Genomic DNA, 22,302 nt, shown 5'->3' with positions numbered 1-22,302 from the left:
ATTGAGGGGACTGGAAAAGCTGAGTGACAGTCCTGGTGAGGTCTGTAATAGAGTTCTAATTTGTTGCCCCTGAGTTTTCTTAGATCTAAGTGTTGGACTGCGGTAGAAACAATATATGTCATCTCTATTTTAGGTAGAAATGTTTTTTTAAGGAAATGTAAAAACAATTTCCTTATTGCTGAAGAAAGCAAGGTCATGAGGCCATCTGACTCTCCTGTTTCCTGTAGACGTCACACGTTCGATGTGTCCTCCTCCAGCACTTGAAGTGTCAGTGCTACCGGCGGCGGCGCGGGAGCACATATTCATACAGGGTGTGGACCTGTCCAGGAATACCCTGCAGCTCTGTGAGTACAGTATATACATAACATACGGGGTTTGTAGCCAGTCTATGCTCCTGTTATCTACGACTACCTGCTTCTTCTGATAGCGGATTACATAATCTGTACTAACGAATAGTCTGATAATGCTAAAAGGGAAATTTAAAAATTCAACTCACACTAACCTCACCTTTACTAGCTGTTTGTTTGCACGCTACTATTATATGGGACTTTCAATCTAATTATGCAAATTATGTAAAGATTATTAGAAGACTGTTTAGTTGCAGCGATTCTTCTTGTAAATGATTCCATTGTGACATTAGTATACTTTGCTAATCGTTCTTACAGTGGCGATGATACTAAGTGGCTAATATCTAGATACTGTTTCTAAAAAAGCATTGAAATAATCTGCACTATTGTTCAATGCTGCAAGAAAATCCATATTTTACAGTACTTATTTATTAACCCTTTCCAATCCAATTTGTATCCTGGTTTTCCTAGGGGGCTTACTCTTTTTCTGCCATTATACAACAGCGCTATATGCTGGCTAAAGCCAGTACTGCATGAGGTGACACGTTGGATAGGCTTCAACAGCAGAGAGGCTGGCAATATACAGTAAGAGAACCCCGACGGACGTCTTCCAACATCAGAGCTGTACAGCCTTAAATTATAATGTCTTCAGAGGTCAGACAGTGGATTGGAAAGGGTTAACAATGACAGTCAGTGGGCAGACTATAATGGTATCCAGCCACTTATTAGGAAGAAAAATGGATAAACCTTAGGCTAGTTTCACATGAGCGAGAATCTCACACGAGTTTTGTGCGTTGCGAGATGCACAAAAGCCGTGTGAATATGAACTCCATTCAATGGAGTCATAGACAAGAGTGATGTTTTCCCTCGCAGCCGTGCCGCGAGAAACAATGTTGTGGCATGTTCTAATTTTTTCGCGTTCCTCAGAACACATCACCCATTGTTTTCAATGGGACCTTAAAAACATTGCATGGCTTTCCATTGAAACCGAGAGGATCGGAATTTCATAGAAAATCACCTCACATCTGCGAGTAAAACGCACATTGACGAGTGCGATATCGGGCCGAGTTAATTGGCTCGATATCGCGCTAGCCCATGCGAAGGTAGCCTTAGGCTGCTTTCACATGGCCAAGAAAAGCGTGCGAGATTTCTGCGATGTGAGACGTACAATTCTCGTATGAATATGAACCCCATTCTGTTAAATGGGGTCGTATTCATGAGGAATTTTTTCCTGCATCGCAGTGCGAGACAAAAATCACGGCATGGCCTATCTAATAAATATAAATAAATCTTATTTATATAGCGCCAACTTATTCCGCAGCGCTTTTCAGTAATTTATTTATGTTCCGCATGGAACATCTGCAGTAAAATGCACGCATTATAGAGCATGCAAATTCACTTTTTCCTTCACACTTGTGGATACGAATTGCACATTCCGCGAGCGGAGGAAAAATCACGGCATGCTATATTTTGCTGTGGAATCTACGTGAACGGAGCCCGACCCGATGCCCATTAACATTGCGTATGGACTGCAGGTACCCGCTACGTTGCTAACCAATAATGGGGGAAATAAAAAAAATTTAAAAAAAGAAATCTGTACTGCGAGCCACCGAGGTCATCCACATTACAGATTAATCAGGTACGCAGGGTCACCAGCCAGGCTCATGGGCGGAATCCGCTGCGAGCCATCCCGCATTCAGAGTCCGGTCTGGGCGTGTGAAGCCGGCCTTTGATTGAGGAATGATATTTTATTTGGCATATTGATAAACATTCATCTTGAACATAACATGTTTTATGATTCTTTGTGATATTTTCTGTGTATTTACATGATGACTACAGCAAGTGGATCCCGTGTGCAGCAGCCTGCTGTGTACAAGCAGGAATCTGTTGAGGCATTTCAAAAGGCCAGACGTTTGGGCTCCTTCACAGCTGCATTAAGGTTCCATTAGGGCTTTCCATCTCTCAGTTCAGTTTTTGGAGCAGACACACTAAATTAAAATGGAATTAAAGATTTCCATTTTTTTCCTGTTGATTTGAAGTGGATTTTTTAAAAAACTGAAAACTTTCAGTTTGCTTCCATTCGGTTAGGCATGCATTTTTTAACCACAAAATAGCGCTGCAGACTGCGTTATTTGTTCTGTTAAAAAACGGAAACATAATGGAACTAAGGGCGCATTCAGACGACCGTATATCGGCCGCGTATTCACACCGGCCAATATACGGCATTTCTCTCTGCAGGGGGAGGAGGCTGGAAGAGTCGGGAGCAGTGCTCTGAGCTCCCGCCCCCTCTCTGCCTCCTCTCCACCCCCTCTCGCCCCTCTGCACTATTTTCAATGAGGAGAGCCGGGGCAGGGGTGGGGCTAATTCCCGTAACATAGCCCTGCCCCCGTCCCGCCTCCTCTCATTGCAAATAGTGGAGAGGGGGTGGAGAGGAGGCAGAGAGGGGGCGGGAGCTCAGTGCACTGTTCCCGGCTCTTCCAGCCTCCTCCCCCTGCAGAGAGGGACGCCATATATAGGTTGGCGTGAATACCCGTAGCACAGCGGAAGATAGCGTGAAAACGCTTTCCCGCCTACCGCCACCGCGTCATATGACACAGCCGGCCGCGTCATGTGATGCGGTGGGCGTGTCATGTGACGCGGTGGCGGTGGGCGGGGAAGCGTCATGCGGGAGCGAAGACACCGGATCCACTGGTAAGTATGGGGTCTCTGGGGGGCACCGTGACAGGCTTCGCCGTGGAATATTCCGCAGCGGAGCCCGTCACGCTCGTGTGCAGCCGGCCTAAAGCTAAGTGAAAGCTTTTTTTTTTTAAAGTCTATTGTAATCCATGGGGAAAAAATGAGAAGGTTTCATTCTGTTTTATGGTTCAAAAATTTTTTTATAGAGCGCTACATATTACAAAGTGTAACGAATGTACATCATGCTGATAAGATGTTCTCCCATTGAATTCAATGGAGTCGGCAATACAGCCGGCTCCATTGAAAGCAATGGGCTGCTGGCTAGCGCTGTAGTAATTTTCAGGGAAGGACTTAAAATATAAGCCCTTCCCTGAAAACCATCCTAAAAATGTGTAAAAATTAAAAAATATATATATACTCACCTCTCTGCAGCTGCCGGGGCTCAGCTGTGTCCAGCCGGCTCTTCTCCCTGCGCTGCTCTCAGTAGTATTCAGCAGCCGGAGATTTAAAATCCCCGCCTGCTGAATGGGCTGCCTCTAAATAGCTGAGCACTGTGACCAATCAGAGGCAGCTCTCAGCTATTGAATGACAGCTGAGAGCTGCCTCTGATTGGTCCCTGCGCTCAGCCAATCAGAGGCAGCACTTACCCATTCATGAATGTCTGTTTGTTGGAGCGTTACGTAAAACTGGACGACTGATTGACATGAAATTTTGCACACAGTATACTCTCGACCCGGAGAAGATTATAGGGTAAAAAAAATTCTGAAATGTTGTTGAGTCGGCAACCATATTTGAATTTTTTTGCCTTTGGTTGAGTTTTCATACAGTAACCCCCATATTTGCTTTCACCGATAGATTCTAGGAACTCGATTTAGTCTTCCTGGTTATTTCCAACAAGTAATTCCCACTAGAAGACTCATACTGAGCGCTGATGTTTCAGGGCTACTTTTTAACCCCAGTCTAACCCTGGTGGAGCCACCAATCATTTGCCCACTTTGTCCTTCCTAATTCCGCCTCGGATATCCGTGTGGATAACAGTTTGCAAAAATGATATGTCCCTAGACAGGGATACATTGAGCAAATTTATGAGCACCAGCCCACATTAATCACAACTAACAGGGAATCAGCAAACAGTAAAAAACAGTTTTTGTGCCCATAGCAACTAATCACACAGCAGCTTTCAGTTTACCTCAGCACTAAGAGGATTAAATACTGTTGCCCAAAGCAACCAATCACAGAGCAGGTTTCATTTTACCTCAGCACTATGAGGATTAAAAGCTGTTGCCTATAGCAACCAATCACAGCACAAGTTTCATTTTACCTCAGCAGTATAATATATAGCAACCAATGACGGTGCAGATTTCATTTTACCTCAGCAGAATAACAAAAAAAGCTGAACTGTGATTGGTTGCTATTTGCAACAAAAAATACCAAATTGAACTCAAATCGCACCATAACTGGGGATTTGTATACGACACAAGCAAACAGATGTTGTGTTTTAGATATAAGATGCCAAGCAAGCGAAGGACCTGTTTGGGTAGCAAGACAACAGCCACACTTAAAATAGCAGCAGCGCCGGAGCAAACTAATACCCGACTTGTGAATCAACGCACTCGACAAGCCGCCGCTCAACTAGCTAAGACGCCGAAGAAATCTAACGGCCGACTCGAGAATCAACGCAAGAGAATCAACGCTCGAATTGTAGAAACTAGAGATGAGCGAACGTACTCGGATAAGCACTACTCGTCCGAGTAATGTGCTTTATCCGAGTATCTCCCCGCTCGTCCTGAAAGATTCGGGGAGCGCCGCAGAGCGGGGAGCTGCAGGGGAGTGCGGGGAGGAACGGAGGGGAGATCTCTCTCTCCTTCCCTCCCGCCCGCTCTCCCCTGCTCCCCACCGCAACTCACCTGTCAGCAGCGGCGCTCCCCGAATCTTTCAGGACGAGCGGGGAGGTACTTGGATAAAGCACATTACTCGGACGAGTAGTGCTTTACCGAGTACGTTCGCTCATCTCTAGTAGAAACTGACAAGTGAAGCATGCCCAACATTCTTCAGACCGAGAGAGACACTCACTTTTGAGAAGAACAGCTTGGAAATTCTCGGAGATAGAAGCTTTTAGATACAATGCAAACAATAACGTTAACGTTCTGATTTCATCTTTTCTTACTTAAAATGTCACGTTTTGTATTGCTCGTGTTCTGTATCAGTTACCCAGGCTACTTCTTTATAACTGGAATGGAAGTCTCTGACTGCAGCACAAGTGACCCGGAACTTTAACTTTGTGGAAAAGTGGGAAAAATAAAAGAGAAAGGAGAGAAAGTGAGGGGAAAGGGCATACTCAACAGCAAGGGACATCCATCCACAGCTTAATAAATGATTTGTCTGATAGTATTGTCAAGAAGTTAGGAAGCAACAACGTCAGATATGGAACAGTAGTTACAGGCCGAAGGGCCCTTTCCTGCTCGGGGTATTACTGTTATAATGGCCTGTACGGCCTGGGGAGGTGGGGAAGGACAGCTTGTGGAAAAGGTGTTAAAAGATTTAGGTAGCAATGGAGTCATCAAATCTCCACAAAGTTTGTAGAATCTGAGCAAAAAGCCATCAGGTCCCGGACTTTTACCCATCTTCAGATTCCGAATTACCTCAAGAATTTCTGATTCTGTAAAATTGGATTTAAGTTAGTTGCCTCTTTATTTGGGATGGAATCTGGAGCATATCGGTCTAAGTAGGCCCCTATACTCTCAGTGGATTGGGTTTGAAGCTCCTCCAGGTTGCCTTTAATCTATCTATATACATAAAGCTGAAAGCCCTCACTGACTGACTGACTCACTGACTCACTGACTCACTGACTGACTCACTGACTGACTGACTCACTGACTGACTGACTGACTCGCCAAAAGTTCTCCAACTTCCCGATGTCGTAGAAACATGAAATTTGGCACAAGCATAGATTATCTCCAAAATAGGAAAAGTAATTGGGTGCCAACTCGATTATTCAATTCTAGCGCAAAAGAATTGGCGTCGAAATTTTACGTACATAATCTAAATCTGTCACTTCCCAATGCTATAGAAACTTACAATTTGGCACGGGCATTGATTATGACATAAATAGGAAAAGCTAATGGGTCCCAACTCGATTATTAAATTCTATGCGCAAAAGAATTAGCGTCCAAATTTTACGTACGGAATCTAATTCTCTCACTTCCCGGTGTTAGAGAAACTCGAAATTTGGCAGGAGAATTGATTATGTCATAAATAGGAAAAGCTAATGGGTTCCAACTCGATTATTTAATTCTATGCGCAAAAGAATTAGCGTCCAAATTTTACGTACGGAATGTATTTTTCTCACTTTCCAGTGTCATAGAAACGTGAAATTTGGCACGAGCATTGATTATGTCATAAATAGGAAAAGCTAATGGGTCCCACCTCGATTGTTCAATTCTAAGCGCAAAAGAATTAGCGTCCACATTTTACGTATGAAATCTAATTCTCTCACTTCCTGATGTCATTTTATATAAAGGAAACATCGCATGGTTACCTCTAGTGGTGTTTCCTGGGTAACGCAGAGAACTATGCAAAATGGTGAACATATGTTTTTCCGGTATCTCTAAAGTAAGCACGACTTCATAAGCTTTTCCGTGTGAACACCAGATAAACACCAGTACCAAATTAACTCGGGCGAAGCCGGGTATATCAGCTAGTCTATATATATAAAGCTGAAAGCCCTCACTGACTGACTCACTGACTGACTGACTCGCCAAAAGTTCTCCAACTTCCCGATGTTGTAGAAATATGAATTTTGGCACGAGCATAGATTATCCCCAAAATAGGAAAAGAAATTGGGTCCCAACTCGATTATTCAATTTTAGCGCAAAAGAATTGGCGTCGAAATTTAACGTACATAATCTAAATCTGTCACTTCCCAGTGTCATAGAAACTTAAAACTTGGCACGAGCATTGGATATGTCATAAATAGGAAATGTTAATAGGTCCCAACTTGATTATTCAATTCTATGCACAAAAGATTTAGCGTCCAAATTTTATGTACGGATCTAATTCTTTCACTTTCCAGTGTCATAGAAACGTGAAATTTGGCACGAGCATTGATTGTGTCATAAATAGGAAACGCTAATGGGTCCCAACTCCATTATTCAATTCTATGCGCAAAAGAATTAGCGTCCAAATTTTACATACGGAATGTAATTTTCTCACATAGAAACGTGAAATTTGGCACGGGCATTCATTATGTCATCAATAGGAAAAGTTAATGGGTCCCAACTCGATTATTCAATTCTATGCGCAAAAGAATTAGTGTCAAAATTTTCCGTACGGAATGTATTTTTCTCACTTTGCGGTGTCATAGAAACGTGAAATTTGGCACGAGCATTGATTATGTCATAAATAGAAAAAGCTAATGGGTCCCAACTCCATTATTCAATTCTATGCACAAAAGAATTAGCGTCCAAATTTTACGTACGGAATGTAATTTTCTCACATAGAAACGTGAAATTTGGCACGAGCATTGATTATGTCATAAATAGGAAAAGTTAATGGGTCCCAACTCGAATATTCAATTCTAGCGCAAAAGAATTAGCGTCCAAATTTTACGTACGGAATGTAATTTTCTCACTTTCTGGTGACATAGAAACATGAAATTTGGCACGAGCATTGATTAGGTCATAAATAGGAAAAGCTAATGGGTCCCACCTTGATTGTTCAATTCGAAGCGCAAAAGAATTAGCGTCCACATTTTACGTATGGAATCTAATTCTCTCACTTCCTGATGTCATTTTATATAAAGGAAACGTCGCATGGTTACCTCCCGTGGTGTTTCCTGGGTAACGCAGAGAACTATGCAAAATGGTGAACATATGTTTTTCCGGTATCTCTAAAGTAAGCACGACTTCATAAGATTTCCGTGTGACCACCAGATAAACACCAGTGCCAAATTAACTCGGGCGAAGCCGGGTATATCAGCTAGTCTATATATATAAAGCTGAAAGCCCTCACTGACTGACTGACTGACTGACTGACTGACTCGCCAAAAGTTCTCCAACTTCCCGATGTCGTAGAAACATGAAATTTGGCACAAGCATAGATTATCTCCAAAATAGGAAAAGCTAATGGGTTCCAACTCGATTATTCAATTTTAGCGCAAAAGAATTGGTGTTGAAATTTTACGTACATAATCTAAATCTGTCACTTCCCAATGCCATAGAAACTTAAAATTTGGCACGGGCATTGATTATCTCATAAATAGGAAAAGTTAATGGGTCCCAACTTGATTATTCAATTCTATGCGCAAAAGAATTAGCGTGCAAATTTTACGTGCGGAATGTAATTTCTTCACTTTCCGGTGTCATAGAAACAGGAAATTTGGCACGAGCATTGATTATGTCATAAATAGGAAAAGTTCATAAGTCCCAACTCGATTATTCAATTCTAGTGCAAAAGAATTGGCGTCGAAATTTTACGTGTGGGATGTAATTTTTTCACTTTCCGGTGTCATAGAAACGGGAAATTTGGCACGAGCATTGATTATGTCATAAATAGGAAAAGCTAATGGGTCCCAACTTGATTATTCAATTCTAGCGCAAAAGAATTGGCGTCAAAATTTTACGTGTGGAATGTAATTTTCTCACTTTCCGGTGTCATAGAAACGTGAAATTTGGCACGAGCATTGATTATGTCATAAATAGGAAAAGCTAATGGGTCCCAACTCGATTATTCAATTCTATGCGCAAAAGAATTAGCGTCCAAATTTTACGTGCGGAATCTTATTTTCTCACTTTCCGGTGTCATAGAAACAGGAAATTTGGCACGAGCATTGATTTTGTCATAAATAGGAAAAGTTCATAGGTCCCAACTCCATTATTCAATTCTATGCGCAAATAATTAGCGTCCAAATTTTACGTACGGAATGTAATTTCTTCACTTTCCGGTGTCATAGAATCAGGAAATTTGGCACAAGCATTGATTATGTCATAAATTGGAAAAGCTAATGGGTCCCAACTCGATTATTCAATTCTATGTGCAAAAGAATTAGCGTCCAAATTTTACGTGTGGAATGTAATTTTCTCACTTTCCGGTGTCATAGAAACGTGAAATTTGGCACGAGCATTGATTATGTCATAAATAGGAAAAGCTAATAGGTCCCAACTCCATTATTCAATTCTATGCGCAAAAGAATTAGCGTCCAAATTTTACGTGCGGAATGTAATTTCTTCACTTTCCGGTGTCATAGAAACAGGAAATTTGGCACGAGCATTGATAATGTCATAAATTGTAAAAGCTAATGGGTCCCAACTTGATTATTCAATTCTATGCGCAAAAGAATTAGCGTCCAAATTTTACGTACGGAATCTAATTTTCTCATTTTCCGGTGTCATCGAAACGTGAAATTTGGCACAAGCATTGATTATGTCATAAATAGGAAAAGTTCATAGGTCCCAACTCGATTATTTAATTCTAGTGCAAAAGAATTGGCGTCAAAATTTTACGTGCAGAATGTAATTTTTTCACTTTCCGGTGTCCTAGAAACGGGAAATTTGGCACGAGCATTGATTATGTCATAAATAGGAAAAGCTAATGGGTCCCAACTCGATTATTCAATTCAAGTGCAAAAGAATTGGCGTCGAAATTTTACGTGCGGAATGTAATCTTTTCACTTTCCGGTGTCATAGAAACGGGAAATTTGGCACGAGCATTGATTATGTCATAAATAGGAAACGCTAATGGGTCCCAACTCGATTATTTAATTCTATGCGCAAAAGAATTAGCGTCCAAATTTTATGTGTGGAATGTAATTTTCTCACTTTCCGGTGTCATAGAAACGGGAAATTTGGCACGAGTATTGATTATGTCATAAGTAGGAAAAGCTAATGGGTCCCAATTCCATTATTCAATTCTATGCGCAAAACAATTAGCGTCCAAATTTTACGTACATAATCTAAATCTCTCACTTCCCAATGTGATAGAAACATGAAATTTGGCACGGGCATTGATTATGTCATAAATAGGAAAAGTTAATAGGTCCCAACTCGATTATTCAATTCTATGCGCAAAAGAATTAGCGTCCAAATTTTACGTACGGAATCTAATTTTCTCACTTTCCGGTGTCATAGAAACGTGAAATTTGTCACGTGCATTGATTTTGTCATAAATAGGAAAAGTTCATAGGTCCCAACTCGATTATTCAATTCTAGCGCAAAAGAATTGGCATCGAAATTTTATGTGCGGAATGTAATTTTTTCACTTTCCGGTGTCATAGAAACGGGAAATTTGGCACAAGCATTGATTATGTCATAAACAGGAAAAGCTAATGGGTCCCAACTCCATTATTCAATTCTATGCGCAAAAGAATTAGCGTCCAAATTTTACGTGCGGAATGTAATTTTCTCACTTTCCTGTGTCATAGAAACGGGAAATTTGGCACGAGCATTGAATATGTCATAAATAGGAAAAGCTAATGGGTCCCAACTCGATTATTCAATTCTAAGCGCAAAAGAATTAGTGTCCAAATTTTATGTACGTAATCTAATTCTCTCACTTCCTGATGTCATTTTATATAAAGGAAACGTCGCATGGTTACCTCTAGTGGTGTTTCCTGGGTAACGCAGAGAACTATGCAAAATGGTGAACATATGTTTTTCCGGTATCTCTAAAGTAAGCACGACTTCATAAGCTTTTCCGTGTGACCACCAGATAAACACCAGTACCAAATTAACTCGGGCGAAGCCGGGTATATCAGCTAGTCTATATATATAAAGCTGAAAGCCCTCACTGACTGACTGACTGACTCGCCAAAAGTTCTCCAACTTCCCGATGTTGTAGAAACATGAAGTTTGGCACAAGTATAGATTATCTCCAAAAGAGGAAAAGTAATTTGCTCCCAACTCAATTATTCAATTCTAGCGCAAAAGAATTGGCGTCGAAATTTAACGTACATAATCTAAATCTCTCACTTCCCAATGTCATAGAAACTTAAAATTTGGCACAAGCATTGAATATGTCATAAATAGGAAAAGCTAATGGGTCCCAACTCGATTATTCGATTCTATGCGCAAAAGAATTAGCGTTCAAGTTTTACGTACGGAATCTAATTTTCTCACTTTCCGGTGTCATAGAAACGTGAAATTTGGCACGAGCATTGATTATGTCATAAATAGGAAAAGCTAATGGGTCCCAACTCGATTATTCAATTCTATGCGCAAAAGAATTAGCGTCCAAATTTTACGTGCGGAATGTAATTTCTTCACTTTCCGCTGTCATAGAAACAGGAAATTTGGCACGAGCATTGATTATGTCATAAATTGGAAAATCTAATGGGTCCCAACTCCATTATTCAATTCTATGTGCAAAAGAATTAGCGTCCAAATTTTACGTACGGAATCTAATTTTCTCACTTTCCGGTGTCATAGAAACGTGAAATTTGGCACGAGCATTGATTATGTCATAAATAGGAAAAGCTAATGGGTCCAACTCCATTATTCAATTCTATGGGCAAAAGAATTAGCGTCCAAATTTTACGTGCGGAATGTGATTTTCTCACTTTCTGGTGTCATAGAAACGGGAAATTTGGCACGAGCATTGATTATGTCATAAAGAGGAAAAGCTAATAGGTTCCAACTCCATTATTCAATTCTATGCACACGAGAATTATTGTCCAAATTTTACGTGCAGAATGTAATTTTCTCACTTTCCGGTGTCATAGAAACGGGAAATTTGGCACGAGCATTGATTATGTCATAAATAGGAAAAGCTAATGGGTCCCAACTCCATTATTCAATTCTATGCACAAAAGAATTAGCGTCCAAATTTTACGTGCGGAATGTAATTTTCTCACTGTCCGGTGTCATAGAAACAGGAAATTTGGCACGAGCATTGATTATGTCATAAATAGAAAAAGCTAATGGGTCCCAACTCCATTATTCAATGCTATGCGCAAAAGTATTAGCGTCCAAATTTTACGTACATAATCCAATTCTCTCACTTCCCAATGTCATAGAAACAGGAAATTTGGCACAAGCATTGATTGTGTCATAAATATGAAAAGCTAATGGGTCCCAACGCGATTATTCAATTCTAAGCGCAAAAGAATTAGTGTCCAAATTTTAGGTACGTAATCTAATTCTCTCACTTCCTGATGTCATTTTATATAAAGGAAACGTCGCATGGTTGCCTCCACGTGGTGTTTCCTGGGTAACACAAAGAACCATGCAAAATGGTGAACATATGTTTTTCCGGTATCTCTAAAGTAACCACGACTTCATAAGATTTTCCATGTGAACACCAGATAAACACCAGTACCAAATTAACTCGGGCGAAGCCGGGTATATCAGCTAGTGTTATATAAGGATTGGTAATATGACCAGAAATTCTCTAATATGCCTGATGTTGAGTGAACTAAACCCTTGTTGGGAGAATTGAAAAGGGATATTTTAGGGTGAGTGGCTTTAGCTAACCATCGGCCACATTTGTTTCCATATTCAAACAACCCCCTTCGAGCTTTATCCTTAAATCATAAAGAGGATTGGTCCAGGAATTAGACGATCTGCTGACGAAAGGGCAGAAATCTCTGCATGCAATAGACTCAAAGGGGAAGACTTATTAGAGAGTTTCAACTCTTAAGAAGGACCTTTAATTTGTGGGATCACTCTTTATTTAATCTGGAGCTGTGACAGATGAATATTTCCCTGACCACACATTTTAGGGCATCCCATTGAATGGTGGCTGGCGTTGAGTCTGTTGCATGATCAGTGCTAAAGTTTTGAATTGTGATGTGTAGGTCTTTAAGACAAAGCACGTTGTTTAAGAGGTTGTCATTTAGGCACCAGAAATGACCTTTCCTCCCCTCGGAGGGCACCGCAGATCGGGGCATGGTCCGACTGTAGAAAAATGTTTATTCAGCAAGTAAGGGCAAAGTCCAATAGGTTGTGTGAGCTAACTAAAGGACCATAGCTATTGTGAGCTAAACAATGATAGCTAAAGTCCTGGACCGCAGGATGTAAGATTCTTCAGAGGTCAATGAGTTTTAGGGAGGCCAAATCTCAACTCGGCTTACGTACAGCTGCAGAAGACACACCAGACTTACCCACAGAAGAGTCTATTAGTGGGTTGAAGCAGAGACTGAAGGTCTCCCCTAAGGATCATGCTTGAGCCTGCAGCGAAACGTGTCAATGCTTCCAACATCCGAAACCCCAAAAAAACCTGCACTTGATTGTAATCAACTGTAATCAATAGAAGTCAATTCTTGTTTCCCAACATCTCCAGGAACCAGGCGGCAGCAGTTGGAACCCCAACACTGGTAAGTGGAGGCGTATTGATCCAAAGAAAGAGAAGAGAAAACTGCTTATGCAGAAAAAGGCCTCCGCGCCTTAAGGCGAAAGAAATGTATTGGATTTTTAGACTGAATACATTGGCACCCAATGGGCTAAATGGAGTGTAATTATTTACAGTGGTTTTAGGAAATAATTGTTCTTTATACATGGTCTTCTTTTCTCTATGGTCTTATAGTAGTGGTCTTATAGTAGTTGTCATCCAAACAATATTCACTTGGGTTTTATTCATTGCTTTAGGCCTCATGTCCACGGGGAAAATCAAATCTTCTCTGGATTTGTAACGCGGATTTGGGCCGCGGATGCAGTGCGGATGAGCTTAAAATAGTATTTTATTGTATTTTATTGCATGCGGATGACACGCGGATGCGTTTTTTTCCACGCGTGTATGCACGCGGATGGCATTTTTGCATCTGCGCGTGAAAAAAAAGCTGCATTCAAAGTCCTGTAACTTTTTTATTTTTCTAAATACGGAGCTCTATGTGGGCTTATTTTTTGCGAAATGAGCTGTAGTTTTTATTGGTACCATTTAGGGGAATGTACGGCTTTTTTGATCACTTTTATAGCATTTTTTGGGAGGCAAAATGCTAAAAATTAGCATTTTGCCTCTGTTTTTTAGCGTGTTTTTTTACGCTTTTTGTCGTACAAAATAAAAAGCATGTTCAACTTTTTGTACACGTCGTTACGGACGCGTCAATACCCAATATGTGGAGTTTTAATTTTTTTTCCCTTTTTTTATGCTAATATTAGAAAAAGCATAAAAAAAGGTGTTTTTTTACTTTTTTTTTTACATTTTTCTTTTCTTTTACACAATTTGAGTCCCTCTGAGGGACTTGCAGCACTGATCGCTGTCATAAGGCATGGCAGAGCTACTGCTCTCCCATGCCTTATCGCCTATACAGCGATTATAGGCACAGGCAATACAGGACGCCAGTGTCTGGCGTCCTGTTGCCATGGCGACAGGCCGGGCTCTCGCGGCCGGCCGGAGACACCGAGGGAGCGCGATCTCTCTGTCAACTCTTTCCCTGTCGCGATCTACTGACAGCCGGCTCCCGCTGCAGGATAGCGCGGGATCTTATGTGATCTCGCACTATCCCCAGGACGTACCGGTATGTCCTGTTGCGGTAAGTACCATGCTCCGAGGACGTACCGGTACGTCCTGGAGCGGGAAGGGGTTAAATCCGCAGCGGATCTCATGCACCCGATAAATTAGTATTTACAATCCGCAGCGGATCTCCCACACCCATAGAGGTCTATGGGGGCCATCCGGAGCGTGATCCGCACTAAAATGGAGCATGGCACGTTTTTTTTCATGCTCCAGATTTTTTAAATTCCTTTTTATTGACCATCCGCGGGTATTTATCTACCCGCGGGTGGTCAATGCATCCCTATGGGGTGCGGATCCGCGCGCGGGAGATCCGCTGCGGATTCTAAATCTCATTTTGCCCGTGGACATGAGCCCTTATAGTATTTATATCACACATAGCATTCATTTCTTTTTTATATATTTATTCATGTATCTTAGAAATGGTAGTTTATATATGAGGTGTTCATCATGTATCATTTATTAACAATATATAACTGTTATTCATATTCATTGTATATTTACCCATAGTGTCTCCCCGTTATGTACATTGTCTAAAGTTTTCTTGCTCTTGATATAATTACTCAACAATAGTTGGTAATGGTTATTAATTAGAGATGAGCGAGCACCAAAATGCTCGGGTGCTCATTACGAAATTATCGCGATGCTCGAAGGTTCGTTTCGAGTAACGAACCCCATTGAAGTCAATGGGCGACCCGAGCATTTTTGTATATTGCCGATGCTCGCTAAGGTTTTCATTTGTGAAAATCTGGGCAATTCAAGAAAGTGATGGGAACGACACAGCAACGGATAGGGCAGGTGAGGGGCTACATGTTGGGCTGCATCTCAAGTTCCCAGGTCCCACTATTAAGCCACAATAGCGGCAAGAGTGCCGCCCCCCCCTCCCAACAACTTTTACTTCTGAAAAGCCCTCATTAGCAATGCATACCTTAGCTAAGCACCACACTACCTCCAACAAAGCACAATCACTGCCTGCATGACACTCCGCTGCCACTTCTCCTGGGTTACATGCTGCCCAACCCCCCGGCACGACTGCAGAGGGTTGGCATGGCTAGGCAGCGACCCTCTTTAAAAGGGGCGGGGCGATAGCCCACAATGCTGTACAGAAGCAATGAGAAATATAATCCTGTGCCACCGCCATCAGGAGCTGCACACGTGGGCATAGCAATGGGGAACCTATGTGCTACACACTATTCATTCTGTCAAGGTGTCTGCATGCCCCAGTCAGACCGCGGTTTTTTATAAATAGTCACAGGCAGGTACAACTCCGCAATGGGAATTCCGTGTGCACCCACAGCATGGGTGGCTCCCTGGAACCCACCGGCTGTACATAAATGTATCCCATTGCAGTGCCCATCACAGCTGAGGTAACGTCCGATTAAATGCAGGTGGGCTTCGGCCCACACTGCATGCCCCAGTCAGACTGGCGTTCTTTAGAAGTGGACACATGCAGTTACAACTCCCTGTGGACCCACAGCATGGGTGGCTCCCTGGAACCCACCGGCGGTACATAAATATATCCCATTGCATTGCCCATCACAGCTGAGGTAACGTCAGCTTTAATGCAGGTGGGCAAAAAATTAATTGGATTACACTGTAGGCGAGGGCCCCAAAAAATTGGTGTACCAACAGTACTAATGTACGTCAGAAAAATTGCCCATTCCCAACCAAGAGGGCAGGTGAAACCCATTAATCGCTTTGGTTAATGTGGCTTAATTGGTAACTAGGCCTGGAGGCAGCCCAGTTAAATAAAAATTGGTTCAGGTGAAAGTTTCAACGCTTTAATGAGCATTGAAACGTATAAAAATTGTTTACAAAAATTATATGACTGAGCCTTGTGGGCCTAAGAAAAATTGCCCGTTCGGCGTGATTACGTCAGGTTTCAGGAGGAGGAGGATGAATAGAATACACAGATTGATGAAGCAAAAAGGTCCCCGTTTTTGATGGTGATAGAGAACGATGCTTCCATCCGCGGGTGCAGCCTACGTATTGCTTAGGTATCGCTGCTGTTCGCTGGTGGAGAAGAGAAGTCTGGGGAAATCCAGGCTTTGTTCATCTTGATGAGTGTAAGCCTGTCGGCACTGTCGGTTGACAGGCGGGTACGCTTATCCGTGATGACTCCCCCAGCCGCACTAAACACCCTCTCTGACAAGATGCTAGCTGCAGGACAAGCAACCACCTCCAGGGCATACAGCGCGAGTTCAGGCCACGTGTCCAGCTTCGACACCCAGTAGTTGTAGGGGGCAGAGGCGTCACCGAGGACGGTCGTGCAATCGGCTACGTACTCCCTCACCATCCTTTTACAGTGCTCCCGCCAACTCAGCCTTGACTGGGGAGCGGTGACACAGTCTTGCTGGGGAGCCAGAAAGCTGGCAAAGGCCTTGGAGAATGTTCCCCTGCCTGTGCTGTACATGCTGCCTGATCTCTGCACCTCCCCTGCTACCTGGCCCTCGGAACTGCACCTTCTGCCACTAGCGCTGTCGGATGGGAATGTTACCATCAGTTTGTCCGCCAGGGTCCTGTGGTATAGCATCACTTGAACCCCTTTCCTCTTCGGGTATGAGAGTGGAAAGGTTCTCCTTATACCGTGGGTCGAGCAGTGTGTACACCCAGTAATCCGTAGTGGCCAGAATGTGTGTAACGCGAGGGTCTCGAGAAAGGCATCCTAACATGAAGTCAGCCATGTGTGCCAGGGTACCTGTACGCAACACATGGCTGTCCTCACTAGGAAGATCACTTTCAGGATCCTCCTCCTCCTCCTCCGGCCATAAACGCTGAAAGGACGACAGACAAGCAGCATGGGTACCCTCAGCAGTGGGCCAAGCTGTCTCTTCCCCCTCCTCCCCCTCAACGCGCTGAGATATAGACATGAGGGTGCTCTGACTATCCAGCGACATACTGTCTTCCCCCGCCTCCGTTTCCAAGCGCAAAGCGTCTGCCTTTATGCTTTGCAGGGAACTTCTCAAGAGGCATAGCAGAGGAATGGTGACGCTAATGATTGCAGCATCCCCGCTCACCATCTGGGTAGACTCCTCAAAGTTTCCAAGGACCTGGCAGATGTCTGCCAACCAGGCCCACTCTTCTGTAAAGAATTGAGGAGGCTGACTCCCACTACGCCGCCCATGTTGGAGTTGGTATTCCACTATAGCTCTACGCTGCTCATAGAGTCTGGCCAACATGTGGAGCGTAGAGTTTCACCGTGTGGGCACGTCGCACAGCAGTCGGTGCACTGGCAGATTAAACCGATGTTGCAGTGTCCGCAGGGTGGCAGCGTCCGTCTTGGACTTGCGGAAATGTGCGCTGACCCGGCGCACCTTTCCGAGCAGGTATGACAAGTGTGGGTAGCTTTTCAGAAAGCGCTGAACCACCAAATTAAAGACATGGGCCAGGCATGGCACGTGCGTGAGGCTGCCGAGCTGCAGAGCCGCCACCAGGTTACGGCCGTTGTCACACACGACCATGCCCGGTTGGAGGCTCAGCGGCACAAGCCAGCGGTCGGTCTGCTCTGTCAGACCCTGCAGCAGTTCGTGGGCCGTGTGCCTCTTCTCTCCTAAGCTGAGTAGTTTCAGCACGGCCTGCTGACGCTTGCCCACCGCTGTGCTGCCACGCCGCGCGACACCGACTGCTAGCGACGTGCTGCTGACACATCTTGATTGCGAGACAGAGGTTGCGTTGGAGGAGGAGGAGGAGGGTGGTTTAGTGGAGGAAGCATACACCGCCGCAGATACCAGCACCGAGCTGGGGCCCGCAATTCTGGGGGTGGGTAGGATGTGAGCGGTCCCAGGCTCTGACTCTGTCCCAGCCTCCACTAAATTCACCCAATGTGCCGTCAGGGAGATATAGTGGCCCTGCCCACCTGTGCTTGTCCATGTGTCCGTTGTTAAGTGGACCTTGGCAGTAACCACGTTAGTGAGGGCGCGTACAATGTTGCGGGAGACGTGGTCATGCAGGGCTGGGACGGCACATCGGGAAAAGTAGTGGCGACTGGGAAACGAGTAGCGCGGGGCCGCCGCCGCCATCATGCTTTTGAAAGCCTTCGTTTCCACAAGCCTATACGGCAGCATCTCCAGGCTGATCAATTTGGCTATGTGCACGTTTAATGCTTGAGCGTGCGGATGCATGGCGGCGTACTTGCGCTTGCGCTCAAACAGTTGCGCTAGCGACGTCTGGACGCTGCGCTGAGAGACATTGCTGGATGGGGCCGAGGACAGCGGAGGTGAGGGTGTGGGTGCAGGCCGGTAGGCACTCGTGCCTGTGTCCTCAGAGGGGGGTTGGATCTCAGTGGCAGGTTGGGGCACAGGGGGAGAGGCAGTGGTGCAAACCAGAGGCGGTGAACGGCCTTCGTCCCACCTTGTGGGGTGCTTGGCCATCATATGCCTGCGCATGCTGGTGGTGGTGGCTCCCCAGCTGATCTTGGCGCGACAAAGGTTGCACACCACTGTTCGTCGGTCGTCAGGCGTCTCTGTGAAAAACTGCCACACCTTAGAGCACCTTGGCCTCTGCAGGGTGGCATGGCGCGAGGGGGCGCTTTGGGAAACAGTTGGTGGATTATTCAGTCTGGCCCTGCCTCTACCCCTGGCCACCGCACTGGCTCGGCCTGTGCCCACACCCTGACTTGGGCCTCCGCGTCCTCGCCCGTGTCCACGTCCTCTAGGCCTACCCCTACCCCTCAGCATGCTGTATTACCAGTAGTGCAGAAACAGAATGCTGTAATTAAATGTGCCGCTTATTGGCCTGTGGTTGGAGGCTGACTTCGCTTACGGAACGCACAGCAGAGCCAGGAAAGAATTTTGCGCAAGCCTGCTGTAACACTTAGCTGGCTGCGTATGAATTAGGACAACTACCCCCAGCAGAGACCCTGTACACTGAGGACGGTCACAGGCAGCCCAAATAGATTTTTTTTCCCAAATGTTTTTGGAAAGGCCCACTGCCTATATACACTAAATATGTCTTCTGTCCCTGCCTCACCACTACTGGCCCTGGACAATGTAAAATTACTGCAGACTGTTTCACTGTGGACAGGAATACAGCGGTGATGTAACAGGCAACACAGAGGCAGGAAAGAATTTTGCGCAAGCCTGCTGTAACACTTAGCTGGCTGCGTATGAATTAGGACAACTACCCCTGGACAATGTAAAATTACTGCAGGACGCAATGCTCTGCACGGCCGATATACAAAAAAAAAATGTGCAACACTGCAAAAAGCAGCCTCCACACTACTGCACACGGTTAGATGTGGCCCTAAGAAGGACCGTTGGGGTTCTTGAAGCCTAAAATACTCCTAACACTCTCCTTATAGCAACTCCAGCAAGACAGCACTTTCCCTGAACTATGTCAGAATGCATCTGTGGCGAGCCGCGGGAGGGGCCGATTTATATACTCGGGTGACACCTGATCTCGCCAGCCACTCACTGCAGGGGGGTGGTATAGGGCTTGAACGTCGCAGGGGGAAGTTGTAATGCCTTCCCTGTCTTTCTATTGGCCAGAAAAGCGCGCTAACGTCTCAGAAATGAAAGTGAAAGTAACCCGAACATCGCGTGGTATTCGTCTCGAGTAACGAGCATCTCGAACACGCTAATACTCGACTGAGTATCAAGCTCGGACGAGTACGTTCGCTCATCTCTATTATTAATATATTTAATATGTGGAATCACAGAGAAATACCTATGTCAAAAGTCAGAAGTGGGACGCATACTGTGTTCCATGGATCGATAAAGTTATTGCACTTTGTATAGATCTGAAGCATGCTCAGTAGTTGGAACGCACAGGGAATTCCTAGTGATGCTGTGATGTATCCACCCGACGCATTTGCTTGTGATGGACCGCACGTAGCGTGAATGACGGCCCTCACTGACACACCATCATATGACGTCTATTCCCCCATAAGCTGTTTTCTCTTCTTCTTTAAACTAATCATGACAACAGTTTTAAAGTTGTACTCCCCTCTGTCGGGTGGGTGAAAGAAAAAAAGAAGGAAAAGGAAGGGAAGATATATACAGGGAAAACCCTGCATAAACTAGAGGGATCATTCGCCAATAGCTAATGTTACAACAATGCATGTTGTCCGCCCTTACTTAGGAGGGAAGTAACAGAAGAGCCTTGCAACCCGCATTGATAGGATATGTCTCTCTTTTTAAGGGCTTTGTGAAGCTATAGTGTGTCCAGCCAAATTTGGTAGGATATAATAAGAGAGCCCTGGAATTGTAAGTTAGATGTTTCCTGGGCACAGCGCAGGATAGTGTTTTTGTCTTTATAGAAGTGGATACGACATATGACATCTCTACAGTGATTTGGGTCCCAAGGCCCTATGAATGCGGTCGATCTCTCTGGAGTTATCTGTGAGACGTTGTAGTAGTGAGCCAAAAAAGGTTAGGGCCCACGTTTCTAGTTGATTGGTCAAGATATTTTCGGAGAAACCGCGCACATGGAGGTGGTTTCTCCAAGTCGTCAATATGTGATAAAATATCAGCGATTTGGATGGACTGGGATCGTATAGCCTGACTGTGTGCCTCTGGGAGAGTAAAAGTCTGTTCCTGAGACTCCTCTACAGTGGATAGCCTGTGCCCAATCTGCTGTACTTCTTTTTGGATAAGTGCCGCTGCCTGCTTATTAGAGGCTTCAATACGCTAAAAAAGGGTATCCAGCTCGCTACAAGTAGGCATTGCTTTAATATGAGCTTCCCAGTCCCACTCAGATTCTTTCCTTGGGATTCTATAGCTGGGCATGCCTGAGGTGAGAAGGGATTTCTGTTGTGTGGTGACAGGGCACACTAGGACATAAAGGGTACACTAGGACATAAAGGGCACACTAGAGTGAGGGTATGAAGGGCACACTAGGGTATGAGGGTATGAAGGGCACACTAGCGTATGCTACTAGGGTATAAGGGTATGAAGGGCACACTAGCGTATGCTACTAGGGTATGAGGGTATGAAGGGCACACTAGCGTATGCTACTAGGGTATGAGGGTATGAAGGGCACACTAGCGTATGCTACTAGGGTATGAGGGTATGAAGGGCACACTAGAGTATGCTACTAGGGTATGAGGCTCATGAAGGAGAGCTGCATAATCTGGCAGGAGAAGGTGGATTAGCACGGGATACCAATCAAGATGTATGAATGTGGGAGGAATCTCCCTCCCTAACCCCCTGTTCAGTGTCGCTGCTCTCATCTGTCTTACGCACTTGTGAATGAGCCCCCCAAAACATTTTTATGCTGTTTTTACATGCCAACATGTACTGTATACTAAATCGTACTGTGTTTTAAGTGTATGATTTGGGATTAGTGGAGGTGCTGGCAGCATCTTTTCTTATTTTATTTGCATTTGTGTTTATATCATAGTAATTGCTAAGTTTGTACATTGTGCTATTTTGTCATTTGCTTTTAGAGGTTAAATACGTTGTATTGAGGGGGTATGTTGGGAGTTATATTGTTAAACATTGTAACATTTAAAAACACATATAGTCTGCCTCTGGGTTTCAGTCTTCATTGCTTTGTGGTATTTAGAAGGTGAGTAATTTGGGGCGGGGTTACCAATCAGGGTGTGATAAAGTGCATCTGTGGAGCTTCCTGTATCCATTCCGAGCGGAGAAGGATTACAGTTAAAGGGGTTGTCCCGAGGCAGCAAGTGGGTCTGTACACTTCTGCATGGCCATAATAATGCACTTTGTAATGTACATTGTGCATTAATTATGAGCCATGCAGAAGTTATAAAAAGTTTTATACTTACCTGTTCCGTTGCTGGCGTCCTCGTCTCCATGGTGCCGACTAATTTTCGCCCTCCGATGGCCAAATTAGCCGCGCTTGCGCAGTCCGGGTCTTCTGCAGTCTTCTATGGGGC

At 44.3% G+C, this 22,302-nt stretch overlaps 1 protein-coding gene across 1 annotated transcript in view; it reads left to right on the top strand.

The window, feature by feature from the left end:
- Positions 1–256: 256 nt before the first annotated feature.
- Positions 257–22,302, top strand: part of LOC136576273 (caspase-8-like) — a 44,855-nt gene continuing 22,809 nt past the window's right edge. Inside the window, exon 1 of the mRNA XM_066575439.1 lies at positions 257–344. The gene's annotated coding sequence lies outside the window, so the exon portion shown is untranslated. The remainder of the gene's footprint in view (positions 345–22,302) is intronic.

This window comes from Eleutherodactylus coqui, chromosome 8 (genome assembly GCF_035609145.1).
Source record: "Eleutherodactylus coqui strain aEleCoq1 chromosome 8, aEleCoq1.hap1, whole genome shotgun sequence".
NCBI lineage: Eukaryota > Metazoa > Chordata > Amphibia > Anura > Eleutherodactylidae > Eleutherodactylus > Eleutherodactylus coqui.
The sequence above is the reverse complement of the archived record's forward strand: the minus strand, read 5'-3'. Positions and strand labels throughout refer to the sequence as shown.